Source organism: Rhinoderma darwinii, chromosome 3, assembly GCF_050947455.1.
Source record: "Rhinoderma darwinii isolate aRhiDar2 chromosome 3, aRhiDar2.hap1, whole genome shotgun sequence".
In the NCBI taxonomy this organism is placed as follows: domain Eukaryota; kingdom Metazoa; phylum Chordata; class Amphibia; order Anura; family Rhinodermatidae; genus Rhinoderma; species Rhinoderma darwinii.
The window spans coordinates 413598863-413625662 of NC_134689.1; the positions used below are offsets into that span (position 1 = coordinate 413598863).

General features: G+C 38.1%; 20 non-coding genes across 20 annotated transcripts; 4 read left to right on the forward strand and 16 right to left on the reverse strand.

The window, feature by feature from the left end:
- Positions 1–1049: 1049 nt before the first annotated feature.
- On the reverse strand, positions 1050–1123 carry TRNAT-AGU (transfer RNA threonine (anticodon AGU)). The gene has a single exon. It is a non-coding gene; the product is annotated as a tRNA-Thr (tRNA).
- A 123-nt stretch (positions 1124–1246) lies between these two features.
- On the forward strand, positions 1247–1328 carry TRNAS-UGA (transfer RNA serine (anticodon UGA)). Its single transcript has one exon. It is a non-coding gene; the product is annotated as a tRNA-Ser (tRNA).
- Positions 1329–2609: 1281 nt separating this feature from the next.
- On the reverse strand, positions 2610–2683 carry TRNAT-AGU (transfer RNA threonine (anticodon AGU)). The gene has a single exon. It is a non-coding gene; the product is annotated as a tRNA-Thr (tRNA).
- Positions 2684–2806: 123 nt separating this feature from the next.
- Positions 2807–2888, forward strand: TRNAS-UGA (transfer RNA serine (anticodon UGA)). The gene has a single exon. It is a non-coding gene; the product is annotated as a tRNA-Ser (tRNA).
- A 1281-nt stretch (positions 2889–4169) lies between these two features.
- TRNAT-AGU (transfer RNA threonine (anticodon AGU)) lies at positions 4170–4243 on the reverse strand. The gene has a single exon. It is a non-coding gene; the product is annotated as a tRNA-Thr (tRNA).
- A 123-nt stretch (positions 4244–4366) lies between these two features.
- On the forward strand, positions 4367–4448 carry TRNAS-UGA (transfer RNA serine (anticodon UGA)). Its single transcript has one exon. It is a non-coding gene; the product is annotated as a tRNA-Ser (tRNA).
- A 2135-nt stretch (positions 4449–6583) lies between these two features.
- On the reverse strand, positions 6584–6657 carry TRNAT-AGU (transfer RNA threonine (anticodon AGU)). Its single transcript has one exon. It is a non-coding gene; the product is annotated as a tRNA-Thr (tRNA).
- Positions 6658–6780: 123 nt separating this feature from the next.
- TRNAS-UGA (transfer RNA serine (anticodon UGA)) lies at positions 6781–6862 on the forward strand. The gene has a single exon. It is a non-coding gene; the product is annotated as a tRNA-Ser (tRNA).
- Positions 6863–8144: 1282 nt separating this feature from the next.
- TRNAT-AGU (transfer RNA threonine (anticodon AGU)) lies at positions 8145–8218 on the reverse strand. Its single transcript has one exon. It is a non-coding gene; the product is annotated as a tRNA-Thr (tRNA).
- Positions 8219–9704: 1486 nt separating this feature from the next.
- On the reverse strand, positions 9705–9778 carry TRNAT-AGU (transfer RNA threonine (anticodon AGU)). The gene has a single exon. It is a non-coding gene; the product is annotated as a tRNA-Thr (tRNA).
- A 1486-nt stretch (positions 9779–11264) lies between these two features.
- TRNAT-AGU (transfer RNA threonine (anticodon AGU)) lies at positions 11265–11338 on the reverse strand. Its single transcript has one exon. It is a non-coding gene; the product is annotated as a tRNA-Thr (tRNA).
- Positions 11339–12824: 1486 nt separating this feature from the next.
- Positions 12825–12898, reverse strand: TRNAT-AGU (transfer RNA threonine (anticodon AGU)). Its single transcript has one exon. It is a non-coding gene; the product is annotated as a tRNA-Thr (tRNA).
- Positions 12899–14384: 1486 nt separating this feature from the next.
- TRNAT-AGU (transfer RNA threonine (anticodon AGU)) lies at positions 14385–14458 on the reverse strand. Its single transcript has one exon. It is a non-coding gene; the product is annotated as a tRNA-Thr (tRNA).
- A 1486-nt stretch (positions 14459–15944) lies between these two features.
- TRNAT-AGU (transfer RNA threonine (anticodon AGU)) lies at positions 15945–16018 on the reverse strand. Its single transcript has one exon. It is a non-coding gene; the product is annotated as a tRNA-Thr (tRNA).
- A 1486-nt stretch (positions 16019–17504) lies between these two features.
- On the reverse strand, positions 17505–17578 carry TRNAT-AGU (transfer RNA threonine (anticodon AGU)). The gene has a single exon. It is a non-coding gene; the product is annotated as a tRNA-Thr (tRNA).
- Positions 17579–19064: 1486 nt separating this feature from the next.
- On the reverse strand, positions 19065–19138 carry TRNAT-AGU (transfer RNA threonine (anticodon AGU)). Its single transcript has one exon. It is a non-coding gene; the product is annotated as a tRNA-Thr (tRNA).
- Positions 19139–20624: 1486 nt separating this feature from the next.
- Positions 20625–20698, reverse strand: TRNAT-AGU (transfer RNA threonine (anticodon AGU)). Its single transcript has one exon. It is a non-coding gene; the product is annotated as a tRNA-Thr (tRNA).
- Positions 20699–22184: 1486 nt separating this feature from the next.
- Positions 22185–22258, reverse strand: TRNAT-AGU (transfer RNA threonine (anticodon AGU)). Its single transcript has one exon. It is a non-coding gene; the product is annotated as a tRNA-Thr (tRNA).
- A 1486-nt stretch (positions 22259–23744) lies between these two features.
- On the reverse strand, positions 23745–23818 carry TRNAT-AGU (transfer RNA threonine (anticodon AGU)). Its single transcript has one exon. It is a non-coding gene; the product is annotated as a tRNA-Thr (tRNA).
- Positions 23819–25304: 1486 nt separating this feature from the next.
- Positions 25305–25378, reverse strand: TRNAT-AGU (transfer RNA threonine (anticodon AGU)). The gene has a single exon. It is a non-coding gene; the product is annotated as a tRNA-Thr (tRNA).
- Between the last annotated feature and the right edge of the window lie 1422 nt (positions 25379–26800).

The following is a 26800-nucleotide window of genomic DNA, read 5'->3' on the forward strand; positions in this document are numbered from 1 at the left end:
TGGTTGGACAACTTCTGTCCTTAGTAAATCTCTGCTTGCTGTCAATTATAATACTATTTTCTGTCACATACTCCTGTATATAGTCCCTTAAATGGACTCTGTCACCAGTTTATCAATTCCCAATTTCCTAACTAGCCTAATAGGCGCTATGATGCTGATAAGTACAGTGTGATTTGTTTTTTTTTTTTTAAAAAAACGTTTATTTGCAAAGTTATGAGCATTTATTTATATATACTAATGTAGCTCTAATAGCCAAATAGGAGATGACTCCTTTTTACTCTGGGCAGCTAATGTTTTCTGTATGACGCTGTCCAATCAGCATACAACTTCTCCCCCTTCCCTGTCCAGCAACACAGTGTGATCATATAGTACACTGCGTCCATTCCCGACTGTGTTTTCAACAGGTGATATCTTCGGTTCTGTCACAGCTAGAACTGTGATTTTGGTGTCATATGAAAGAGTAGAATCCAGTCTTTCAAATGCCACCAAATCTGCTTTTTTAGGTGGCCCACAGCCCGAGATATGGCTGTTTGAATTGATCCTCCTTCCCTGTAGCTTGAGTTTCACAATGTGTGTGAAGCAACTTCATGCTGATAGGACAGCATCAGATGCTGAGAGTCAGCTCCACCTCAGGAGAATTGCTGCTGTTACCTCCCAGATGTCTAATAAAGGCTAAATTACATATTTAGAAAATGCTCATAATTTTGCAAATAATAAACATTTTTTTTACTACAAATCACCCTGTAGTTATCAGCAGCAAAGCACCAATTAGACTAGTTAGGAGTTAGGGACCTGATAAACTGGTAACAGAGTCCCTTTAAGAGCTCTTCAAAAGTTTTTCCCACAATGGATGTTAAGCTTACTGGTCTATAATTACTTTGTATTGAACTTACTACTTATAGAAAACTCAATGACATTCATGGGGTCTCTGTCACCAATGAAAAACCCGATAGATTTTTAATTGCCTATAAAGAATTTGATTCATCATAAACTTTAGTTATGTAAACTTAAATAATAAACAAGTGAATAAACTAAAGCAACAAATAGCAAGGCACTGCTGAGATTTGAACTCAGGATCTCCTGTTTACTAGACAGGCGCTTTAACCAACTAAGCCACAGCACCAAAGCACTTTTCTTCTCACGGTGTCCTACCACTCAGCTCAGTTCAGAGCAAAAGACTGATTTCATATTTTAGGCTAGCCCCTTAGGTGTAGTTGCCAGAAGTCTTAACAGTCAGGGTACATAAGTTGTGATGGCCGAGTGGTTAAGGCGTTGGATTTGAAATCCAATGGGGTCTCCCTGCACAGGTTCAAGTCCTGTTCACAACGTTCTATTTTAAGAAGAGAACTTCCAGAAACATATTAAAGTTTGTCACCTATAGAAAGAGTTATTTTAATTCCATCCTCTTTATCACTGATTAATTACATTAATAATAGTGGTTCCAGCTGTGCCCCTGGCTTACAACTCTGAAAAGCGAGCAATATTTAGAGTATAAATCACTATAACTACAGCATCCCATTTGTCCAGACTTTTATTTTCCTCTTGATAAAAACAAATCAGGTTGGTTGGACAACTTCTGTCCTTAGTAAATCTCTGCTTGCTGTCAATTATAATACTATTTTCTGTCACATACTCCTGTATATAGTCCCTTAAATGGACTCTGTCACCAGTTTATCAATTCCCAATTTCCTAACTAGCCTAATAGGCGCTATGATGCTGATAACTACAGTGTGATTTGTTTGTTTTTTTTAAAAAACGTTTATTTGCAAAGTTATGAGCATTTATTTATATATACTAATGTAGCTCTAATAGCCAAATAGGAGATGACTCCTTTTTACTCTGGGCAGCTAATGTTTTCTGTATGACGCTGTCCAATCAGCATACAACTTCTCCCCCTTCCCTGTCCAGCAACACAGTGTGATCATATAGTACACTGCGTCCATTCCCGACTGTGTTTTCAACAGGTGATATCTTCGGTTCTGTCACAGCTAGAACTGTGATTTTGGTGTCATATGAAAGAGTAGAATCCAGTCTTTCAAATGCCACCAAATCTGCTTTTTTAGGTGGCCCACAGCCCGAGATATGGCTGTTTGAATTGATCCTCCTTCCCTGTAGCTTGAGTTTCACAATGTGTGTGAAGCAACTTCATGCTGATAGGACAGCATCAGATGCTGAGAGTCAGCTCCACCTCAGGAGAATTGCTGCTGTTACCTCCCAGATGTCTAATAAAGGCTAAATTACATATTTAGAAAATGCTCATAATTTTGCAAATAATAAACATTTTTTTTACTACAAATCACCCTGTAGTTATCAGCAGCAAAGCACCAATTAGACTAGTTAGGAGTTAGGGACCTGATAAACTGGTAACAGAGTCCCTTTAAGAGCTCTTCAAAAGTTTTTCCCACAATGGATGTTAAGCTTACTGGTCTATAATTACTTTGTATTGAACTTACTACTTATAGAAAACTCAATGACATTCATGGGGTCTCTGTCACCAATGAAAAACCCGATAGATTTTTAATTGCCTATAAAGAATTTGATTCATCATAAACTTTAGTTATGTAAACTTAAATAATAAACAAGTGAATAAACTAAAGCAACAAATAGCAAGGCACTGCTGAGATTTGAACTCAGGATCTCCTGTTTACTAGACAGGCGCTTTAACCAACTAAGCCACAGCACCAAAGCACTTTTCTTCTCACGGTGTCCTACCACTCAGCTCAGTTCAGAGCAAAAGACTTATTTCATATTTTAGGCTAGCCCCTTAGGTGTAGTTGCCAGAAGTCTTAACAGGCAGGGTACATAAGTTGTGATGGCCGAGTGGTTAAGGCGTTGGATTTGAAATCCAATGGGGTCTCCCTGCACAGGTTCAAGTCCTGTTCACAACGTTCTATTTTAAGAAGAGAACTTCCAGAAACATATTAAAGTTTGTCACCTATAGAAAGAGTTATTTTAATTCCATCCTCTTTATCACTGATTAATTACATTAATAATAGTGGTTCCAGCTGTGCCCCTGGCTTACAACTCTGAAAAGCGAGCAATATTTAGAGTATAAATCACTATAACTACAGCATCCCATTTGTCCAGACTTTTATTTTCCTCTTGATAAAAACAAATCAGGTTGGTTGGACAACTTCTGTCCTTAGTAAATCTCTGCTTGCTGTCAATTATAATACTATTTTCTGTCACATACTCCTGTATATAGTCCCTTAAATGGACTCTGTCACCAGTTTATCAATTCCCAATTTCCTAACTAGCCTAATAGGCGCTATGATGCTGATAACTACAGTGTGATTTGTTTTTTTTTTTTTAAAAACGTTTATTTGCAAAGTTATGAGCATTTATTTATATATACTAATGTAGCTCTAATAGCCAAATAGGAGATGACTCCTTTTTACTCTGGGCAGCTAATGTTTTCTGTATGACGCTGTCCAATCAGCATACAACTTCTCCCCCTTCCCTGTCCAGCAACACAGTGTGATCATATAGTACACTGCGTCCATTCCCGACTGTGTTTTCAACAGGTGATATCTTCGGTTCTGTCACAGCTAGAACTGTGATTTTGGTGTCATATGAAAGAGTAGAATCCAGTCTTTCAAATGCCACCAAATCTGCTTTTTTAGGTGGCCCACAGCCCGAGATATGGCTGTTTGAATTGATCCTCCTTCCCTGTAGCTTGAGTTTCACAATGTGTGTGAAGCAACTTCATGCTGATAGGACAGCATCAGATGCTGAGAGTCAGCTCCACCTCAGGAGAATTGCTGCTGTTACCTCCCAGATGTCTAATAAAGGCTAAATTACATATTTAGAAAATGCTCATAATTTTGCAAATAATAAACATTTTTTTTACTACAAATCACCCTGTAGTTATCAGCAGCAAAGCACCAATTAGACTAGTTAGGAGTTAGGGACCTGATAAACTGGTAACAGAGTCCCTTTAAGAGCTCTTCAAAAGTTTTTCCCACAATGGATGTTAAGCTTACTGGTCTATAATTACTTTGTATTGAACTTACTACTTATAGAAAACTCAATGACATTCATGGGGTCTCTGTCACCAATGAAAAACCCGATAGATTTTTAATTGCCTATAAAGAATTTGATTCATCATAAACTTTAGTTATGTAAACTTAAATAATAAACAAGTGAATAAACTAAAGCAACAAATAGCAAGGCACTGCTGAGATTTGAACTCAGGATCTCCTGTTTACTAGACAGGCGCTTTAACCAACTAAGCCACAGCACCAAAGCACTTTTCTTCTCACGGTGTCCTACCACTCAGCTCAGTTCAGAGCAAAAGACTTATTTCATATTTTAGGCTAGCCCCTTAGGTGTAGTTGCCAGAAGTCTTAACAGGCAGGGTACATAAGTTGTGATGGCCGAGTGGTTAAGGCGTTGGATTTGAAATCCAATGGGGTCTCCCTGCACAGGTTCAAGTCCTGTTCACAACGTTCTATTTTAAGAAGAGAACTTCCAGAAACATATTAAAGTTTGTCACCTATAGAAAGAGTTATTTTAATTCCATCCTCTTTATCACTGATTAATTACATTAATAATAGTGGTTCCAGCTGTGCCCCTGGCTTACAACTCTGAAAAGCGAGCAATATTTAGAGTATAAATCACTATAACTACAGCATCCCATTTGTCCAGACTTTTATTTTCCTCTTGATAAAAACAAATCAGGTTGGTTGGACAACTTCTGTCCTTAGTAAATCTCTGCTTGCTGTCAATTATAATACTATTTTCTGTCACATACTCCTGTATATAGTCCCTTAAATGGACTCTGTCACCAGTTTATCAATTCCCAATTTCCTAACTAGCCTAATAGGCGCTATGATGCTGATAACTACAGTGTGATTTGTTTTTTTTTTTTTAAAAACGTTTATTTGCAAAGTTATGAGCATTTATTTATATATACTAATGTAGCTCTAATAGCCAAATAGGAGATGACTCCTTTTTACTCTGGGCAGCTAATGTTTTCTGTATGACGCTGTCCAATCAGCATACAACTTCTCCCCCTTCCCTGTCCAGCAACACAGTGTGATCATATAGTACACTGCGTCCATTCCCGACTGTGTTTTCAACAGGTGATATCTTCGGTTCTGTCACAGCTAGAACTGTGATTTTGGTGTCATATGAAAGAGTAGAATCCAGTCTTTCAAATGCCACCAAATCTGCTTTTTTAGGTGGCCCACAGCCCGAGATATGGCTGTTTGAATTGATCCTCCTTCCCTGTAGCTTGAGTTTCACAATGTGTGTGAAGCAACTTCATGCTGATAGGACAGCATCAGATGCTGAGAGTTAGCTCCACCTCAGGAGAATTGCTGCTGTTACCTCCCAGATGTCTAATAAAGGCTAAATTACATATTTAGAAAATGCTCATAATTTTGCAAATAATAAACATTTTTTTTACTACAAATCACCCTGTAGTTATCAGCAGCAAAGCACCAATTAGACTAGTTAGGAGTTAGGGACCTGATAAACTGGTAACAGAGTCCCTTTAAGAGATCTTCAAAAGTTTTTCCCACAATGGATGTTAAAGGCATGGTGTCGCCCCAAAAACATGTTTTTTTTTTAAAATTTAAACATTTAGTGTGTGGGTGATAAAACATTGTTCAAATTTTTTTTATTTTTTTCGCGAGTCAGGAAATATTATAAATTTTTTCAAATTTATAATACTACCCATTTTTGGTCACTAGATGGAGCTGTTTGGAGCTAGTTCCCAAAATTGCAGCATTGCAACATTGGGTTAAAAGCTATCGCTCTAGTGAGCGCTCAGCATCCCTCCCTCCTTTATCCTGGCTAGTGCCGGGATAAACGAGGGGTTTGAAAGGTTTAACCTGCTACACTGTGCGTCGCCATTTTTTGAGGTAACCCACAGTGTAGTAGGTTTACATGCAGTAGTAAACACACACAAACACTAACATACATTGAAATCGCTTACCTGCTCCTGCCGCCGCGGCCCGTCCGCTCCCTTTGCTGCCGCTGTTCCATGTGCACTTGTCCGGAAGCCGCGACCGGAAGTAGTAATATTACTGTCCGGCCGCGACTTCCGGTCCACAGGAAAATGGCGCCGGACGGCGCCAATTTCGAATAGGACTGTGTGGGAGCGGCGCATGCGCAGTTCCCACACAGACGCCGTACACGGCAGTCAATGGGACGGGAGCCGTTCGCAGTCCCTATGGGACTGTGGCTGCCGTATTCCATGTCTGTGTGTGTCGTTAATCGACACACACAGAAATGGAACAAAAAATGGCAGCCCCCATAGGGAAAAAAAAGTGTGAAAAAAAGAAACAGTAAAACACAAACACACAAATGAAAATAAACGTTTATATTAAGGCACTAACATCTTTAACATATTAATAAAATATTTGTGATGACACTGTTCCTTTAAGCTTACTGGTCTATAATTACTTTGTATTGAACTTACTACTTATAGAAAACTCAATGACATTCATGGGGTCTCTGTCACCAATGAAAAACCCGATAGATTTTTAATTGCCTATAAAGAATTTGATTCATCATAAACTTTAGTTATGTAAACTTAAATAATAAACAAGTGAATAAACTAAAGCAACAAATAGCAAGGCACTGCTGAGATTTGAACTCAGGATCTCCTGTTTACTAGACAGGCGCTTTAACCAACTAAGCCACAGCACCAAAGCACTTTTCTTCTCACGGTGTCCTACCACTCAGCTCAGTTCAGAGCAAAAGACTGATTTCATATTTTAGGCTAGCCCCTTAGGTGTAGTTGCCAGAAGTCTTAACAGTCAGGGTACATAAGTTGTGATGGCCGAGTGGTTAAGGCGTTGGATTTGAAATCCAATGGGGTCCCCCTGCACAGGTTCAAGTCCTGTTCACAACGTTCTATTTTAAGAAGAGAACTTCCAGAAACATATTAAAGTTTGTCACCTATAGAAAGAGTTATTTTAATTCCATCCTCTTTATCACTGATTAATTACATTAATAATAGTGGTTCCAGCTGTGCCCCTGGCTTACAACTCTGAAAAGCGAGCAATATTTAGAGTATAAATCACTATAACTACAGCATCCCATTTGTCCAGACTTTTATTTTCCTCTTGATAAAAACAAATCAGGTTGGTTGGACAACTTCTGTCCTTAGTAAATCTCTGCTTGCTGTCAATTATAATACTATTTTCTGTCACATACTCCTGTATATAGTCCCTTAAATGGACTCTGTCACCAGTATATCAATTCCCAATTTCCTAACTAGCCTAATAGGCGCTATGATGCTGATAACTACAGTGTGATTTGTTTTTTTTTTTTTAAAAACGTTTATTTGCAAAGTTATGAGCATTTATTTATATATACTAATGTAGCTCTAATAGCCAAATAGGAGATGACTCCTTTTTACTCTGGGCAGCTAATGTTTTCTGTATGACGCTGTCCAATCAGCATACAACTTCTCCCCCTTCCCTGTCCAGCAACACAGTGTGATCATATAGTACACTGCGTCCATTCCCGACTGTGTTTTCAACAGGTGATATCTTCGGTTCTGTCACAGCTAGAACTGTGATTTTGGTGTCATATGAAAGAGTAGAATCCAGTCTTTCAAATGCCACCAAATCTGCTTTTTTAGGTGGCCCACAGCCCGAGATATGGCTGTTTGAATTGATCCTCCTTCCCTGTAGCTTGAGTTTCACAATGTGTGTGAAGCAACTTCATGCTGATAGGACAGCATCAGATGCTGAGAGTCAGCTCCACCTCAGGAGAATTGCTGCTTTTACCTCCCAGATGTCTAATAAAGGCTAAATTACATATATAGAAAATGCTCATAATTTTGCAAATAATAAACATTTTTTTTTACTACAAATCACCCTGTAGTTATCAGCAGCAAAGCACCAATTAGACTAGTTAGGAGTTAGGGACCTGATAAACTGGTAACAGAGTCCCTTTAAGAGCTCTTCAAAAGTTTTTCCCACAATGGATGTTAAGCTTACTGGTCTATAATTACTTTGTATTGAACTTACTACTTATAGAAAACTCAATGACATTCATGGGGTCTCTGTCACCAATGAAAAACCCGATAGATTTTTAATTGCCTATAAAGAATTTGATTCATCATATACTTTAGTTATGTAAGCTTAAATAATAAACAAGTGAATAAACTAAAGCAACAAATAGCAAGGCACTGCTGAGATTTGAACTCAGGATCTCCTGTTTACTAGACAGGTGCTTTAACCAACTAAGCCACAGCACCAAAGCACTTTTCTTCTCACGGTGTCCTACCACACAGCTCAGTTCAGAGCAAAAGACTGATCTCATATTTTTGGCTAGCCCCTTAGGTGTAGTTGCCAGAAGTCTTAACAGTCAGGGTACATAAGTTGTGATGGCCGAGTGGTTAAGGCGTTGGATTTGAAATCCAATGAGGTCCCCCTGCACAGATTCAAGTCCTGTTCACAACGTTCTATTTTAAGAAGAGAACTTCCAGAAACATATTAAAGTTTGTCACCTATAGAAAGAGTTATTTTAATTCCATCCTCTTTATCACTGATTAATTACATTAATAATAGTGGTTCCAGCTGTGCCCCTGGCTTACAACTCTGAAAAGCGAGCAATATTTAGAGTATAAATCACTATAACTACAGCATCCCATTTGTCCAGACTTTTATTTTCCTCTTGATAAAAACAAATCAGGTTGGTTGGACAACTTCTGTCCTTAGTAAATCTCTGCTTGCTGTCAATTATAATACTATTTTCTGTCACATACTCCTGTATATAGTCCCTTAAATGGACTCTGTCACCAGTTTATCAATTCCCAATTTCCTAACTAGCCTAATAGGCGCTATGATGCTGATAACTACAGTGTGATTTGTTGTTTTTTTAAAAAAAACGTTTATTTGCAAAGTTATGAGCATTTATTTATATATACTAATGTAGCTCTAATAGCCAAATAGGAGATGACTCCTTTTTACTCTGGGCAGCTAATGTTTTCTGTATGACGCTGTCCAATCAGCATACAACTTCTCCCCCTTCCCTGTCCAGCAACACAGTGTGATCATATAGTACACTGCGTCCATTCCCGACTGTGTTTTCAACAGGTGATATCTTCGGTTCTGTCACAGCTAGAACTGTGATTTTGGTGTCATATGAAAGAGTAGAATCCAGTCTTTCAAATGCCACCAAATCTGCTTTTTTAGGTGGCCCACAGCCCGAGATATGGCTGTTTGAATTGATCCTCCTTCCCTGTAGCTTGAGTTTCACAATGTGTGTGAAGCAACTTCATGCTGATAGGACAGCATCAGATGCTGAGAGTCAGCTCCACCTCAGGAGAATTGCTGCTGTTACCTCCCAGATGTCTAATAAAGGCTAAATTACATATTTAGAAAATGCTCATAATTTTGCAAATAATAAACATTTTTTTTACTACAAATCACCCTGTAGTTATCAGCAGCAAAGCACCAATTAGACTAGTTAGGAGTTAGGGACCTGATAAACTGGTAACAGAGTCCCTTTAAGAGCTCTTCAAAAGTTTTTCCCACAATGGATGTTAAGCTTACTGGTCTATAATTACTTTGTATTGAACTTACTACTTATAGAAAACTCAATGACATTCATGGGGTCTCTGTCACCAATGAAAAACCCGATAGATTTTTAATTGCCTATAAAGAATTTGATTCATCATATACTTTAGTTATGTAAGCTTAAATAATAAACAAGTGAATAAACTAAAGCAACAAATAGCAAGGCACTGCTGAGATTTGAACTCAGGATCTCCTGTTTACTAGACAGGTGCTTTAACCAACTAAGCCACAGCACCAAAGCACTTTTCTTCTCACGGTGTCCTACCACACAGCTCAGTTCAGAGCAAAAGACTGATCTCATATTTTTGGCTAGCCCCTTAGGTGTAGTTGCCAGAAGTCTTAACAGTCAGGGTACATAAGTTGTGATGGCCGAGTGGTTAAGGCGTTGGATTTGAAATCCAATGAGGTCCCCCTGCACAGATTCAAGTCCTGTTCACAACGTTCTATTTTAAGAAGAGAACTTCCAGAAACATATTAAAGTTTGTCACCTATAGAAAGAGTTATTTTAATTCCATCCTCTTTATCACTGATTAATTACATTAATAATAGCGGTTCCAGCTGTGCCCCTGGCTTACAACTCTGAAAAGCGAGCAATATTTAGAGTATAAATCACTATAACTACAGCATCCCATTTGTCCAGACTTTTATTTTCCTCTTGATAAAAACAAATCAGGTTGGTTGGACAACTTCTGTCCTTAGTAAATCTCTGCTTGCTGTCAATTATAATACTATTTTCTGTCACATACTCCTGTATATAGTCCCTTAAATGGACTCTGTCACCAGTTTATCAATTCCCAATTTCCTAACTAGCCTAATAGGCGCTATGATGCTGATAACTACAGTGTGATTTGTTGTTTTTTTTAAAAAAACGTTTATTTGCAAAGTTATGAGCATTTATTTATATATACTAATGTAGCTCTAATAGCCAAATAGGAGATGACTCCTTTTTACTCTGGGCAGCTAATGTTTTCTGTATGACGCTGTCCAATCAGCATACAACTTCTCCCCCTTCCCTGTCCAGCAACACAGTGTGATCATATAGTACACTGCGTCCATTCCCGACTGTGTTTTCAACAGGTGATATCTTCGGTTCTGTCACAGCTAGAACTGTGATTTTGGTGTCATATGAAAGAGTAGAATCCAGTCTTTCAAATGCCACCAAATCTGCTTTTTTAGGTGGCCCACAGCCCGAGATATGGCTGTTTGAATTGATCCTCCTTCCCTGTAGCTTGAGTTTCACAATGTGTGTGAAGCAACTTCATGCTGATAGGACAGCATCAGATGCTGAGAGTCAGCTCCACCTCAGGAGAATTGCTGCTGTTACCTCCCAGATGTCTAATAAAGGCTAAATTACATATTTAGAAAATGCTCATAATTTTGCAAATAATAAACATTTTTTTTACTACAAATCACCCTGTAGTTATCAGCAGCAAAGCACCAATTAGACTAGTTAGGAGTTAGGGACCTGATAAACTGGTAACAGAGTCCCTTTAAGAGCTCTTCAAAAGTTTTTCCCACAATGGATGTTAAGCTTACTGGTCTATAATTACTTTGTATTGAACTTACTACTTATAGAAAACTCAATGACATTCATGGGGTCTCTGTCACCAATGAAAAACCCGATAGATTTTTAATTGCCTATAAAGAATTTGATTCATCATATACTTTAGTTATGTAAGCTTAAATAATAAACAAGTGAATAAACTAAAGCAACAAATAGCAAGGCACTGCTGAGATTTGAACTCAGGATCTCCTGTTTACTAGACAGGTGCTTTAACCAACTAAGCCACAGCACCAAAGCACTTTTCTTCTCACGGTGTCCTACCACACAGCTCAGTTCAGAGCAAAAGACTGATCTCATATTTTTGGCTAGCCCCTTAGGTGTAGTTGCCAGAAGTCTTAACAGTCAGGGTACATAAGTTGTGATGGCCGAGTGGTTAAGGCGTTGGATTTGAAATCCAATGAGGTCCCCCTGCACAGATTCAAGTCCTGTTCACAACGTTCTATTTTAAGAAGAGAACTTCCAGAAACATATTAAAGTTTGTCACCTATAGAAAGAGTTATTTTAATTCCATCCTCTTTATCACTGATTAATTACATTAATAATAGCGGTTCCAGCTGTGCCCCTGGCTTACAACTCTGAAAAGCGAGCAATATTTAGAGTATAAATCACTATAACTACAGCATCCCATTTGTCCAGACTTTTATTTTCCTCTTGATAAAAACAAATCAGGTTGGTTGGACAACTTCTGTCCTTAGTAAATCTCTGCTTGCTGTCAATTATAATACTATTTTCTGTCACATACTCCTGTATATAGTCCCTTAAATGGACTCTGTCACCAGTTTATCAATTCCCAATTTCCTAACTAGCCTAATAGGCGCTATGATGCTGATAACTACAGTGTGATTTGTTGTTTTTTTTAAAAAAACGTTTATTTGCAAAGTTATGAGCATTTATTTATATATACTAATGTAGCTCTAATAGCCAAATAGGAGATGACTCCTTTTTACTCTGGGCAGCTAATGTTTTCTGTATGACGCTGTCCAATCAGCATACAACTTCTCCCCCTTCCCTGTCCAGCAACACAGTGTGATCATATAGTACACTGCGTCCATTCCCGACTGTGTTTTCAACAGGTGATATCTTCGGTTCTGTCACAGCTAGAACTGTGATTTTGGTGTCATATGAAAGAGTAGAATCCAGTCTTTCAAATGCCACCAAATCTGCTTTTTTAGGTGGCCCACAGCCCGAGATATGGCTGTTTGAATTGATCCTCCTTCCCTGTAGCTTGAGTTTCACAATGTGTGTGAAGCAACTTCATGCTGATAGGACAGCATCAGATGCTGAGAGTCAGCTCCACCTCAGGAGAATTGCTGCTGTTACCTCCCAGATGTCTAATAAAGGCTAAATTACATATTTAGAAAATGCTCATAATTTTGCAAATAATAAACATTTTTTTTACTACAAATCACCCTGTAGTTATCAGCAGCAAAGCACCAATTAGACTAGTTAGGAGTTAGGGACCTGATAAACTGGTAACAGAGTCCCTTTAAGAGCTCTTCAAAAGTTTTTCCCACAATGGATGTTAAGCTTACTGGTCTATAATTACTTTGTATTGAACTTACTACTTATAGAAAACTCAATGACATTCATGGGGTCTCTGTCACCAATGAAAAACCCGATAGATTTTTAATTGCCTATAAAGAATTTGATTCATCATATACTTTAGTTATGTAAGCTTAAATAATAAACAAGTGAATAAACTAAAGCAACAAATAGCAAGGCACTGCTGAGATTTGAACTCAGGATCTCCTGTTTACTAGACAGGTGCTTTAACCAACTAAGCCACAGCACCAAAGCACTTTTCTTCTCACGGTGTCCTACCACACAGCTCAGTTCAGAGCAAAAGACTGATCTCATATTTTTGGCTAGCCCCTTAGGTGTAGTTGCCAGAAGTCTTAACAGTCAGGGTACATAAGTTGTGATGGCCGAGTGGTTAAGGCGTTGGATTTGAAATCCAATGAGGTCCCCCTGCACAGATTCAAGTCCTGTTCACAACGTTCTATTTTAAGAAGAGAACTTCCAGAAACATATTAAAGTTTGTCACCTATAGAAAGAGTTATTTTAATTCCATCCTCTTTATCACTGATTAATTACATTAATAATAGCGGTTCCAGCTGTGCCCCTGGCTTACAACTCTGAAAAGCGAGCAATATTTAGAGTATAAATCACTATAACTACAGCATCCCATTTGTCCAGACTTTTATTTTCCTCTTGATAAAAACAAATCAGGTTGGTTGGACAACTTCTGTCCTTAGTAAATCTCTGCTTGCTGTCAATTATAATACTATTTTCTGTCACATACTCCTGTATATAGTCCCTTAAATGGACTCTGTCACCAGTTTATCAATTCCCAATTTCCTAACTAGCCTAATAGGCGCTATGATGCTGATAACTACAGTGTGATTTGTTGTTTTTTTTAAAAAAACGTTTATTTGCAAAGTTATGAGCATTTATTTATATATACTAATGTAGCTCTAATAGCCAAATAGGAGATGACTCCTTTTTACTCTGGGCAGCTAATGTTTTCTGTATGACGCTGTCCAATCAGCATACAACTTCTCCCCCTTCCCTGTCCAGCAACACAGTGTGATCATATAGTACACTGCGTCCATTCCCGACTGTGTTTTCAACAGGTGATATCTTCGGTTCTGTCACAGCTAGAACTGTGATTTTGGTGTCATATGAAAGAGTAGAATCCAGTCTTTCAAATGCCACCAAATCTGCTTTTTTAGGTGGCCCACAGCCCGAGATATGGCTGTTTGAATTGATCCTCCTTCCCTGTAGCTTGAGTTTCACAATGTGTGTGAAGCAACTTCATGCTGATAGGACAGCATCAGATGCTGAGAGTCAGCTCCACCTCAGGAGAATTGCTGCTGTTACCTCCCAGATGTCTAATAAAGGCTAAATTACATATTTAGAAAATGCTCATAATTTTGCAAATAATAAACATTTTTTTTACTACAAATCACCCTGTAGTTATCAGCAGCAAAGCACCAATTAGACTAGTTAGGAGTTAGGGACCTGATAAACTGGTAACAGAGTCCCTTTAAGAGCTCTTCAAAAGTTTTTCCCACAATGGATGTTAAGCTTACTGGTCTATAATTACTTTGTATTGAACTTACTACTTATAGAAAACTCAATGACATTCATGGGGTCTCTGTCACCAATGAAAAACCCGATAGATTTTTAATTGCCTATAAAGAATTTGATTCATCATATACTTTAGTTATGTAAGCTTAAATAATAAACAAGTGAATAAACTAAAGCAACAAATAGCAAGGCACTGCTGAGATTTGAACTCAGGATCTCCTGTTTACTAGACAGGTGCTTTAACCAACTAAGCCACAGCACCAAAGCACTTTTCTTCTCACGGTGTCCTACCACACAGCTCAGTTCAGAGCAAAAGACTGATCTCATATTTTTGGCTAGCCCCTTAGGTGTAGTTGCCAGAAGTCTTAACAGTCAGGGTACATAAGTTGTGATGGCCGAGTGGTTAAGGCGTTGGATTTGAAATCCAATGAGGTCCCCCTGCACAGATTCAAGTCCTGTTCACAACGTTCTATTTTAAGAAGAGAACTTCCAGAAACATATTAAAGTTTGTCACCTATAGAAAGAGTTATTTTAATTCCATCCTCTTTATCACTGATTAATTACATTAATAATAGCGGTTCCAGCTGTGCCCCTGGCTTACAACTCTGAAAAGCGAGCAATATTTAGAGTATAAATCACTATAACTACAGCATCCCATTTGTCCAGACTTTTATTTTCCTCTTGATAAAAACAAATCAGGTTGGTTGGACAACTTCTGTCCTTAGTAAATCTCTGCTTGCTGTCAATTATAATACTATTTTCTGTCACATACTCCTGTATATAGTCCCTTAAATGGACTCTGTCACCAGTTTATCAATTCCCAATTTCCTAACTAGCCTAATAGGCGCTATGATGCTGATAACTACAGTGTGATTTGTTGTTTTTTTTAAAAAAACGTTTATTTGCAAAGTTATGAGCATTTATTTATATATACTAATGTAGCTCTAATAGCCAAATAGGAGATGACTCCTTTTTACTCTGGGCAGCTAATGTTTTCTGTATGACGCTGTCCAATCAGCATACAACTTCTCCCCCTTCCCTGTCCAGCAACACAGTGTGATCATATAGTACACTGCGTCCATTCCCGACTGTGTTTTCAACAGGTGATATCTTCGGTTCTGTCACAGCTAGAACTGTGATTTTGGTGTCATATGAAAGAGTAGAATCCAGTCTTTCAAATGCCACCAAATCTGCTTTTTTAGGTGGCCCACAGCCCGAGATATGGCTGTTTGAATTGATCCTCCTTCCCTGTAGCTTGAGTTTCACAATGTGTGTGAAGCAACTTCATGCTGATAGGACAGCATCAGATGCTGAGAGTCAGCTCCACCTCAGGAGAATTGCTGCTGTTACCTCCCAGATGTCTAATAAAGGCTAAATTACATATTTAGAAAATGCTCATAATTTTGCAAATAATAAACATTTTTTTTACTACAAATCACCCTGTAGTTATCAGCAGCAAAGCACCAATTAGACTAGTTAGGAGTTAGGGACCTGATAAACTGGTAACAGAGTCCCTTTAAGAGCTCTTCAAAAGTTTTTCCCACAATGGATGTTAAGCTTACTGGTCTATAATTACTTTGTATTGAACTTACTACTTATAGAAAACTCAATGACATTCATGGGGTCTCTGTCACCAATGAAAAACCCGATAGATTTTTAATTGCCTATAAAGAATTTGATTCATCATAAACTTTAGTTATGTAAACTTAAATAATAAACAAGTGAATAAACTAAAGCAACAAATAGCAAGGCACTGCTGAGATTTGAACTCAGGATCTCCTGTTTACTAGACAGGCGCTTTAACCAACTAAGCCACAGCACCAAAGCACTTTTCTTCTCACGGTGTCCTACCACTCAGCTCAGTTCAGAGCAAAAGACTGATTTCATATTTTAGGCTAGCCCCTTAGGTGTAGTTGCCAGAAGTCTTAACAGTCAAGGTACATAAGTTGTGATGGCCGAGTGGTTAAGGCGTTGGATTTGAAATCCAATGAGGTCCCCCTGCACAGATTCAAGTCCTGTTCACAACGTTCTATTTTAAGAAGAGAACTTCCAGAAACATATTAAAGTTTGTCACCTATAGAAAGAGTTATTTTAATTCCATCCTCTTTATCACTGATTAATTACATTAATAATAGCGGTTCCAGCTGTGCCCCTGGCTTACAACTCTGAAAAGCGAGCAATATTTAGAGTATAAATCACTATAACTACAGCATCCCATTTGTCCAGACTTTTATTTTCCTCTTGATAAAAACAAATCAGGTTGGTTGGACAACTTCTGTCCTTAGTAAATCTCTGCTTGCTGTCAATTATAATACTATTTTCTGTCACATACTCCTGTATATAGTCCCTTAAATGGACTCTGTCACCAGTTTATCAATTCCCAATTTCCTAACTAGCCTAATAGGCGCTATGATGCTGATAACTACAGTGTGATTTGTTGTTTTTTTTAAAAAAACGTTTATTTGCAAAGTTATGAGCATTTATTTATATATACTAATGTAGCTCTAATAGCCAAATAGGAGATGACTCCTTTTTACTCTGGGCAGCTAATGTTTTCTGTATGACGCTGTCCAATCAGCATACAACTTCTCCCCCTTCCCTGTCCAGCAACACAGTGTGATCATATAGTACACTGCGTCCATTCCCGACTGTGTTTTCAACAGGTGATATCTTCGGTTCTGTCACAGCTAGAACTGTGATTTTGGTGTCATATGAAAGAGTAGAATCCAGTCTTTCAAATGCCACCAAATCTGCTTTTTTAGGTGGCCCACAGCCCGAGATATGGCTGTTTGAATTGATCCTCCTTCCCTGTAGCTTGAGTTTCACAATGTGTGTGAAGCAACTTCATGCTGATAGGACAGCATCAGATGCTGAGAGTCAGCTCCACCTCAGGAGAATTGCTGCTGTTACCTCCCAGATGTCTAATAAAGGCTAAATTACATATTTAGAAAATGCTCATAATTTTGCAAATAATAAACATTTTTTTTACTACAAATCACCCTGTAGTTATCAGCAGCAAAGCACCAATTAGACTAGTTAGGAGTTAGGGACCTGATAAACTGGTAACAGAGTCCCTTTAAGAGCTCTTCAAAAGTTTTTCCCACAATGGATGTTAAGCTTACTGGTCTATAATTACTTTGTATTGAACTTACTACTTATAGAAAACTCAATGACATTCATGGGGTCTCTGTCACCAATGAAAAACCCGATAGATTTTTAATTGCCTATAAAGAATTTGATTCATCATAAACTTTAGTTATGTAAACTTAAATAATAAACAAGTGAATAAACTAAAGCAACAAATAGCAAGGCACTGCTGAGATTTGAACTCAGGATCTCCTGTTTACTAGACAGGCGCTTTAACCAACTAAGCCACAGCACCAAAGCACTTTTCTTCTCACGGTGTCCTACCACTCAGCTCAGTTCAGAGCAAAAGACTGATTTCATATTTTAGGCTAGCCCCTTAGGTGTAGTTGCCAGAAGTCTTAACAGTCAGGGTACATAAGTTGTGATGGCCGAGTGGTTAAGGCGTTGGATTTGAAATCCAATGAGGTCCCCCTGCACAGATTCAAGTCCTGTTCACAACGTTCTATTTTAAGAAGAGAACTTCCAGAAACATATTAAAGTTTGTCACCTATAGAAAGAGTTATTTTAATTCCATCCTCTTTATCACTGATTAATTACATTAATAATAGCGGTTCCAGCTGTGCCCCTGGCTTACAACTCTGAAAAGCGAGCAATATTTAGAGTATAAATCACTATAACTACAGCATCCCATTTGTCCAGACTTTTATTTTCCTCTTGATAAAAACAAATCAGGTTGGTTGGACAACTTCTGTCCTTAGTAAATCTCTGCTTGCTGTCAATTATAATACTATTTTCTGTCACATACTCCTGTATATAGTCCCTTAAATGGACTCTGTCACCAGTTTATCAATTCCCAATTTCCTAACTAGCCTAATAGGCGCTATGATGCTGATAACTACAGTGTGATTTGTTGTTTTTTTTAAAAAAACGTTTATTTGCAAAGTTATGAGCATTTATTTATATATACTAATGTAGCTCTAATAGCCAAATAGGAGATGACTCCTTTTTACTCTGGGCAGCTAATGTTTTCTGTATGACGCTGTCCAATCAGCATACAACTTCTCCCCCTTCCCTGTCCAGCAACACAGTGTGATCATATAGTACACTGCGTCCATTCCCGACTGTGTTTTCAACAGGTGATATCTTCGGTTCTGTCACAGCTAGAACTGTGATTTTGGTGTCATATGAAAGAGTAGAATCCAGTCTTTCAAATGCCACCAAATCTGCTTTTTTAGGTGGCCCACAGCCCGAGATATGGCTGTTTGAATTGATCCTCCTTCCCTGTAGCTTGAGTTTCACAATGTGTGTGAAGCAACTTCATGCTGATAGGACAGCATCAGATGCTGAGAGTCAGCTCCACCTCAGGAGAATTGCTGCTGTTACCTCCCAGATGTCTAATAAAGGCTAAATTACATATTTAGAAAATGCTCATAATTTTGCAAATAATAAACATTTTTTTTACTACAAATCACCCTGTAGTTATCAGCAGCAAAGCACCAATTAGACTAGTTAGGAGTTAGGGACCTGATAAACTGGTAACAGAGTCCCTTTAAGAGCTCTTCAAAAGTTTTTCCCACAATGGATGTTAAGCTTACTGGTCTATAATTACTTTGTATTGAACTTACTACTTATAGAAAACTCAATGACATTCATGGGGTCTCTGTCACCAATGAAAAACCCGATAGATTTTTAATTGCCTATAAAGAATTTGATTCATCATAAACTTTAGTTATGTAAACTTAAATAATAAACAAGTGAATAAACTAAAGCAACAAATAGCAAGGCACTGCTGAGATTTGAACTCAGGATCTCCTGTTTACTAGACAGGCGCTTTAACCAACTAAGCCACAGCACCAAAGCACTTTTCTTCTCACGGTGTCCTACCACTCAGCTCAGTTCAGAGCAAAAGACTGATTTCATATTTTAGGCTAGCCCCTTAGGTGTAGTTGCCAGAAGTCTTAACAGTCAGGGTACATAAGTTGTGATGGCCGAGTGGTTAAGGCGTTGGATTTGAAATCCAATGGGGTCTCCCTGCACAGGTTCAAGTCCTGTTCACACCGTTCTATTTTAAGAAGAGAACTTCCAGAAACATATTAAAGTTTGTCACCTATAGAAAGAGTTATTTTAATTCCATCCTCTTTATCACTGATTAATTACATTAATAATAGCGGTTCCAGCTGTGCCCCTGGCTTACAACTCTGAAAAGCGAGCAATATTTAGAGTATAAATCACTATAACTACAGCATCCCATTTGTCCAGACTTTTATTTTCCTCTTGATAAAAACAAATCAGGTTGGTTGGACAACTTCTGTCCTTAGTAAATCTCTGCTTGCTGTCAATTATAATACTATTTTCTGTCACATACTCCTGTATATAGTCCCTTAAATGGACTCTGTCACCAGTTTATCAATTCCCAATTTCCTAACTAGCCTAATAGGCGCTATGATGCTGATAACTACAGTGTGATTTGTTTGTTTTTTTTTAAAAACGTTTATTTGCAAAGTTATGAGCATTTATTTATATATACTAATGTAGCTCTAATAGCCAAATAGGAGATGACTCCTTTTTACTCTGGGCAGCTAATGTTTTCTGTATGACGCTGTCCAATCAGCATACAACTTCTCCCCCTTCCCTGTCCAGCAACACAGTGTGATCATATAGTACACTGCGTCCATTCCCGACTGTGTTTTCAACAGGTGATATCTTCGGTTCTGTCACAGCTAGAACTGTGATTTTGGTGTCATATGAAAGAGTAGAATCCAGTCTTTCAAATGCCACCAAATCTGCTTTTTTAGGTGGACCACAGCCCGAGATATGGCTGTTTGAATTGATCCTCCTTCCCTGTAGCTTGAGTTTCACAATGTGTGTGAAGCAACTTCATGCTGATAGGACAGCATCAGATGCTGAGAGTCAGCTCCACCTCAGAAGAATTGCTGCTGTTACCTCCCAGATGTCTAATAAAGGCTAAATTACATATTTAGAAAATGCTCATAATTTTGCAAATAATAAACATTTTTTTTACTACAAATCACCCTGTAGTTATCAGCAGCAAAGCACCAATTAGACTAGTTAGGAGTTAGGGACCTGATAAACTGGTAACAGAGTCCCTTTAAGAGCTCTTCAAAAGTTTTTCCCACAATGGATGTTAAGCTTACTGGTCTATAATTACTTTGTATTGAACTTACTACTTATAGAAAACTCAATGACATTCATGGGGTCTCTGTCACCAATGAAAAACCCGATAGATTTTTAATTGCCTATAAAGAATTTGATTCATCATATACTTTAGTTATGTAAGCTTAAATAATAAACAAGTGAATAAACTAAAGCAACAAATAGCAAGGCACTGCTGAGATTTGAACTCAGGATCTCCTGTTTACTAGACAGGTGCTTTAACCAACTAAGCCACAGCACCAAAGCACTTTTCTTCTCACGGTGTCCTACCACACAGCTCAGTTCAGAGCAAAAGACTGATCTCATATTTTTGGCTAGCCCCTTAGGTGTAGTTGCCAGAAGTCTTAACAGTCAGGGTACATAAGTTGTGATGGCCGAGTGGTTAAGGCGTTGGATTTGAAATCCAATGAGGTCCCCCTGCACAGATTCAAGTCCTGTTCACAACGTTCTATTTTAAGAAGAGAACTTCCAGAAACATATTAAAGTTTGTCACCTATAGAAAGAGTTATTTTAATTCCATCCTCTTTATCACTGATTAATTACATTAATAATAGCGGTTCCAGCTGTGCCCCTGGCTTACAACTCTGAAAAGCGAGCAATATTTAGAGTATAAATCACTATAACTACAGCATCCCATTTGTCCAGACTTTTATTTTCCTCTTGATAAAAACAAATCAGGTTGGTTGGACAACTTCTGTCCTTAGTAAATCTCTGCTTGCTGTCAATTATAATACTATTTTCTGTCACATACTCCTGTATATAGTCCCTTAAATGGACTCTGTCACCAGTTTATCAATTCCCAATTTCCTAACTAGCCTAATAGGCGCTATGATGCTGATAACTACAGTGTGATTTGTTGTTTTTTTTAAAAAAACGTTTATTTGCAAAGTTATGAGCATTTATTTATATATACTAATGTAGCTCTAATAGCCAAATAGGAGATGACTCCTTTTTACTCTGGGCAGCTAATGTTTTCTGTATGACGCTGTCCAATCAGCATACAACTTCTCCCCCTTCCCTGTCCAGCAACACAGTGTGATCATATAGTACACTGCGTCCATTCCCGACTGTGTTTTCAACAGGTGATATCTTCGGTTCTGTCACAGCTAGAACTGTGATTTTGGTGTCATATGAAAGAGTAGAATCCAGTCTTTCAAATGCCACCAAATATGCTTTTTTAGGTGGCCCACAGCCCGAGATATGGCTGTTTGAATTGATCCTCCTTCCCTGTAGCTTGAGTTTCACAATGTGTGTGAAGCAACTTCATGCTGATAGGACAGCATCAGATGCTGAGAGTCAGCTCCACCTCAGGAGAATTGCTGCTGTTACCTCCCAGATGTCTAATAAAGGCTAAATTACATATTTAGAAAATGCTCATAATTTTGCAAATAATAAACATTTTTTTTACTACAAATCACCCTGTAGTTATCAGCAGCAAAGCACCAATTAGACTAGTTAGGAGTTAGGGACCTGATAAACTGGTAACAGAGTCCCTTTAAGAGCTCTTCAAAAGTTTTTCCCACAATGGATGTTAAGCTTACTGGTCTATAATTACTTTGTATTGAACTTACTACTTATAGAAAACTCAATGACATTCATGGGGTCTCTGTCACCAATGAAAAACCCGATAGATTTTTAATTGCCTATAAAGAATTTGATTCATCATATACTTTAGTTATGTAAGCTTAAATAATAAACAAGTGAATAAACTAAAGCAACAAATAGCAAGGCACTGCTGAGATTTGAACTCAGGATCTCCTGTTTACTAGACAGGTGCTTTAACCAACTAAGCCACAGCACCAAAGCACTTTTCTTCTCACGGTGTCCTACCACACAGCTCAGTTCAGAGCAAAAGACTGATCTCATATTTTTGGCTAGCCCCTTAGGTGTAGTTGCCAGAAGTCTTAACAGTCAGGGTACATAAGTTGTGATGGCCGAGTGGTTAAGGCGTTGGATTTGAAATCCAATGAGGTCCCCCTGCACAGATTCAAGTCCTGTTCACAATGTTCTATTTTAAGAAGAGAACTTCCAGAAACATATTAAAGTTTGTCACCTATAGAAAGAGTTATTTTAATTCCATCCTCTTTATCACTGATTAATTACATTAATAATAGCGGTTCCAGCTGTGCCCCTGGCTTACAACTCTGAAAAGCGAGCAATATTTAGAGTATAAATCACTATAACTACAGCATCCCATTTGTCCAGACTTTTATTTTCCTCTTGATAAAAACAAATCAGGTTGGTTGGACAACTTCTGTCCTTAGTAAATCTCTGCTTGCTGTCAATTATAATACTATTTTCTGTCACATACTCCTGTATATAGTCCCTTAAATGGACTCTGTCACCAGTTTATCAATTCCCAATTTCCTAACTAGCCTAATAGGCGCTATGATGCTGATAACTACAGTGTGATTTGTTTGTTTTTTTTTAAAAACGTTTATTTGCAAAGTTATGAGCATTTATTTATATATACTAATGTAGCTCTAATAGCCAAATAGGAGATGACTCCTTTTTACTCTGGGCAGCTAATGTTTTCTGTATGACGCTGTCCAATCAGCATACAACTTCTCCCCCTTCCCTGTCCAGCAACACAGTGTGATCATATAGTACACTGCGTCCATTCCCGACTGTGTTTTCAACAGGTGATATCTTCGGTTCTGTCACAGCTAGAACTGTGATTTTGGTGTCATATGAAAGAGTAGAATCCAGTCTTTCAAATGCCACCAAATCTGCTTTTTTAGGTGGCCCACAGCCCGAGATATGGCTGTTTGAATTGATCCTCCTTCCCTGTAGCTTGAGTTTCACAATGTGTGTGAAGCAACTTCATGCTGATAGGACAGCATCAGATGCTGAGAGTCAGCTCCACCTCAGGAGAATTGCTGCTGTTACCTCCCAGATGTCTAATAAAGGCTAAATTACATATTTAGAAAATGCTCATAATTTTGCAAATAATAAACATTTTTTTTACTACAAATCACCCTGTAGTTATCAGCAGCAAAGCACCAATTAGACTAGTTAGGAGTTAGGGACCTGATAAACTGGTAACAGAGTCCCTTTAAGAGCTCTTCAAAAGTTTTTCCCACAATGGATGTTAAGCTTACTGGTCTATAATTACTTTGTATTGAACTTACTACTTATAGAAAACTCAATGACATTCATGGGGTCTCTGTCACCAATGAAAAACCCGATAGATTTTTAATTGCCTATAAAGAATTTGATTCATCATATACTTTAGTTATGTAAGCTTAAATAATAAACAAGTGAATAAACTAAAGCAACAAATAGCAAGGCACTGCTGAGATTTGAACTCAGGATCTCCTGTTTACTAGACAGGTGCTTTAACCAACTAAGCCACAGCACCAAAGCACTTTTCTTCTCACAGTGTCCTACCACACAGCTCAGTTCAGAGCAAAAGACTGATCTCATATTTTTGGCTAGCCCCTTAGGTGTACTGGCCAGAAGTCTTAACAGTCAGGGTACATAAGTTGTGATGGCCGAGTGGTTAAGGCGTTGGATTTGAAATCCAATGAGGTCCCCCTGCACAGATTCAAGTCCTGTTCACAACGTTCTATTTTAAGAAGAGAACTTCCAGAAACATATTAAAGTTTGTCACCTATAGAAAGAGTTATTTTAATTCCATCCTCTTTATCACTGATTAATTACATTAATAATAGCGGTTCCAGCTGTGCCCCTGGCTTACAACTCTGAAAAGCGAGCAATATTTAGAGTATAAATCACTATAACTACAGCATCCCATTTGTCCAGACTTTTATTTTCCTCTTGATAAAAACAAATCAGGTTGGTTGGACAACTTCTGTCCTTAGTAAATCTCTGCTTGCTGTCAATTATAATACTATTTTCTGTCACATACTCCTGTATATAGTCCCTTAAATGGACTCTGTCACCAGTTTATCAATTCCCAATTTCCTAACTAGCCTAATAGGCGCTATGATGCTGATAACTACAGTGTGATTTGTTGTTTTTTTTAAAAAAACGTTTATTTGCAAAGTTATGAGCATTTATTTATATATACTAATGTAGCTCTAATAGCCAAATAGGAGATGACTCCTTTTTACTCTGGGCAGCTAATGTTTTCTGTATGACGCTGTCCAATCAGCATACAACTTCTCCCCCTTCCCTGTCCAGCAACACAGTGTGATCATATAGTACACTGCGTCCATTCCCGACTGTGTTTTCAACAGGTGATATCTTCGGTTCTGTCACAGCTAGAACTGTGATTTTGGTGTCATATGAAAGAGTAGAATCCAGTCTTTCAAATGCCACCAAATCTGCTTTTTTAGGTGGCCCACAGCCCGAGATATGGCTGTTTGAATTGATCCTCCTTCCCTGTAGCTTGAGTTTCACAATGTGTGTGAAGCAACTTCATGCTGATAGGACAGCATCAGATGCTGAGAGTCAGCTCCACCTCAGGAGAATTGCTGCTGTTACCTCCCAGATGTCTAATAAAGGCTAAATTACATATTTAGAAAATGCTCATAATTTTGCAAATAATAAACATTTTTTTTACTACAAATCACCCTGTAGTTATCAGCAGCAAAGCACCAATTAGACTAGTTAGGAGTTAGGGACCTGATAAACTGGTAACAGAGTCCCTTTAAGAGCTCTTCAAAAGTTTTTCCCACAATGGATGTTAAGCTTACTGGTCTATAATTACTTTGTATTGAACTTACTACTTATAGAAAACTCAATGACATTCATGGGGTCTCTGTCACCAATGAAAAACCCGATAGATTTTTAATTGCCTATAAAGAATTTGATTCATCATATACTTTAGTTATGTAAGCTTAAATAATAAACAAGTGAATAAACTAAAGCAACAAATAGCAAGGCACTGCTGAGATTTGAACTCAGGATCTCCTGTTTACTAGACAGGTGCTTTAACCAACTAAGCCACAGCACCAAAGCACTTTTCTTCTCACGGTGTCCTACCACACAGCTCAGTTCAGAGCAAAAGACTGATCTCATATTTTTGGCTAGCCCCTTAGGTGTAGTTGCCAGAAGTCTTAACAGTCAGGGTACATAAGTTGTGATGGCCGAGTGGTTAAGGCGTTGGATTTGAAATCCAATGAGGTCCCCCTGCACAGATTCAAGTCCTGTTCACAATGTTCTATTTTAAGAAGAGAACTTCCAGAAACATATTAAAGTTTGTCACCTATAGAAAGAGTTATTTTAATTCCATCCTCTTTATCACTGATTAATTACATTAATAATAGCGGTTCCAGCTGTGCCCCTGGCTTACAACTCTGAAAAGCGAGCAATATTTAGAGTATAAATCACTATAACTACAGCATCCCATTTGTCCAGACTTTTATTTTCCTCTTGATAAAAACAAATCAGGTTGGTTGGACAACTTCTGTCCTTAGTAAATCTCTGCTTGCTGTCAATTATAATACTATTTTCTGTCACATACTCCTGTATATAGTCCCTTAAATGGACTCTGTCACCAGTTTATCAATTCCCAATTTCCTAACTAGCCTAATAGGCGCTATGATGCTGATAACTACAGTGTGATTTGTTTGTTTTTTTTTAAAAACGTTTATTTGCAAAGTTATGAGCATTTATTTATATATACTAATGTAGCTCTAATAGCCAAATAGGAGATGACTCCTTTTTACTCTGGGCAGCTAATGTTTTCTGTATGACGCTGTCCAATCAGCATACAACTTCTCCCCCTTCCCTGTCCAGCAACACAGTGTGATCATATAGTACACTGCGTCCATTCCCGACTGTGTTTTCAACAGGTGATATCTTCGGTTCTGTCACAGCTAGAACTGTGATTTTGGTGTCATATGAAAGAGTAGAATCCAGTCTTTCAAATGCCACCAAATCTGCTTTTTTAGGTGGCCCACAGCCCGAGATATGGCTGTTTGAATTGATCCTCCTTCCCTGTAGCTTGAGTTTCACAATGTGTGTGAAGCAACTTCATGCTGATAGGACAGCATCAGATGCTGAGAGTCAGCTCCACCTCAGGAGAATTGCTGCTGTTACCTCCCAGATGTCTAATAAAGGCTAAATTACATATTTAGAAAATGCTCATAATTTTGCAAATAATAAACATTTTTTTTACTACAAATCACCCTGTAGTTATCAGCAGCAAAGCACCAATTAGACTAGTTAGGAGTTAGGGACCTGATAAACTGGTAACAGAGTCCCTTTAAGAGCTCTTCAAAAGTTTTTCCCACAATGGATGTTAAGCTTACTGGTCTATAATTACTTTGTATTGAACTTACTACTTATAGAAAACTCAATGACATTCATGGGGTCTCTGTCACCAATGAAAAACCCGATAGATTTTTAATTGCCTATAAAGAATTTGATTCAT